The sequence below is a fragment of the Vicia villosa genome, linkage group LG2, assembly GCF_029867415.1.
Source record: "Vicia villosa cultivar HV-30 ecotype Madison, WI linkage group LG2, Vvil1.0, whole genome shotgun sequence".
NCBI lineage: Eukaryota > Viridiplantae > Streptophyta > Magnoliopsida > Fabales > Fabaceae > Vicia > Vicia villosa.
In genome coordinates this window covers 205,330,741-205,332,819 of record NC_081181.1, presented here as the reverse complement: position 1 = coordinate 205,332,819, position 2,079 = coordinate 205,330,741, and the positions used below count along the sequence as shown (strand labels likewise).

Below are 2,079 nucleotides of genomic sequence, written 5' to 3'. Positions count from 1 at the left end.
TTCTAACAAAAGACTTCACCATCCACTTTTTATTGGAAAATGACAACATAACATAGTAGTTACATAAACAACAAATAATGACATTAGGATAAAACACACACAGACATAGATAGCCCACGTCCCATTCTATAACCAGAAAAGGTACGTGCATGACAAATTATTTAGGTAACACAATCCCGTACAGTGGCCATGATGGATAGATCTAAACAACATTATTGGCCACTGTAGGCATTGTCCACAACTAAATTAGGCACCCACATAATAGCCTTATTTCCAAGGAAATGACACACAGGCTTATTACCAGGATCACCTTTCATAATCTTGGTCAGCATTTCATGATTCATGCCTGAAGTATTACTATGGCAAACAGCTAGTGCCTGAGTTTTGGTTCCATCACTAGCAACCAATGGAACCATAAAAGTCCTAGTTCCATGAATTTCATGACAATAAAATACAACCTTTTGGAAATTCAATCTGTGACACATCACTGCTTTCTCTCCAAGATTTTGTATTGACTCTATTGTGTATTGTTCATGCTTGTTATGAAGGAACTTGAAAGTGGTTGAATGTTTTTCCCAAGTTTTGAAATTGCAAATCCTATTAATGTTGCTAAGGATTTTGCACAAAACTTTTGTTCTCCTGTGATCGGTCCACTCTTTACACATACATCATTAAAAGTATATCTCTCCTTTACAATGTCACCCAGGTAAAACAAAATACCGTAAGGTTGTGCAAATGGGCTTTTGCTGAATTGCACTTTCATAGTTTTTCCTGGATAAAATTCATGTTCATAGAAAAATGTCATTGGGTATTGGGTATCATCAATATCCATGGGGAGGTCATCAATTTCATTACCTGTGCCATAATAAATCGGTTTAAAATAATTAATTAATTTATTCAAAATTTTTAAAAAAATAAAAACATTTAATTCTTTTACTAAAAATATATAAAGTTGTTGCAACCACCCTGAGGGCCAGGCTTTAGAAGATCTCTGAGAGAATTGGGAATGGGAGTGTTAGGCCAAACAGCTTCCCAATATTCTTCTTCAGGAACCACTGATGCATGGCTTTCTCCAGCTAGTGCAAGCTGCATATCACAACAACATTAATAACTATTATATATATGAATAGCTACATATATAAATAAGGAGATTTAATTTAAACCTCCTCAACATGTGTAATCATATTATTAACCAAATTAATAGTAATTATTTTATTGGCATATTTTAGGTTGTTGATTTTAGGTCTAGAGAACTTAATTAAACATGGGTCAGAAAAGTAAAGACCGGGAAGTTTTTATGTGATGACTAGAGGCATTAAAATGAAAAAGTTTTAGAGCACTAAAAACATACAGACAGAGCTGAGATGAAAATGATTAGGTGTTGAAGTTTCATTCTTGCAGTCAAGCAGGGAAAGTAAAGAAAGATGTGTGAGACTTAAACTATGGGTTGGATGACTTATATATAGGCCAGTGAGGACCGAGTAACCACTAATTGGTTTATTAGATATTAGGGTTAATTATATTTTATCCTTTTTTGAATAATACTTCATTCATAATATAAATAAGACTCAATTTAATAGAATATACAACCAAAATCAATATCGAGACTAACGATGGCTATTTTACTCGCATTTTCTGGGTAACGGATAAAGATTTCAGTGTCGCACCCTTTAATATGACTATCTAATCTTTTATCTTTCTTTTGAACTTTTGTGGGTACTAGCATTAAGAATTTTTAGAAACTTCTAGTCTTTAGGAGTGCAATGACCACATCTTTGCCCCTACCCTAATTTTTTTGAATGATGAGACAAAGTTTTAGGCATGCACCATCAATTTTATCCAGCCCGATCCACTAATTTTTTTTATAAATTTTGCATGTCAGACTTAAACGGGACGCCGTACCCCATTTCCAATCACTAAATATAGACCATAAGTTTTTGCTTTTTCTATCAATTAGGTCCTTAAAATACTAAATAAAATGTTTTAGACAATTTTTGATCAACAGACTGAAGGTCTAGAATTGATTTTAATATGTCTTTCAAAAAAAATTAATATGTTTGGTTGCTCTAAAATAAAATT

At 32.9% G+C, this 2,079-nt stretch overlaps 1 pseudogene; it reads right to left on the bottom strand.

Moving 5' to 3' along the window:
* Nucleotides 1–1,456, bottom strand: LOC131648027 (embryonic abundant protein USP92-like; annotated as a pseudogene).
* Between the last annotated feature and the right edge of the window lie 623 nt (nucleotides 1,457–2,079).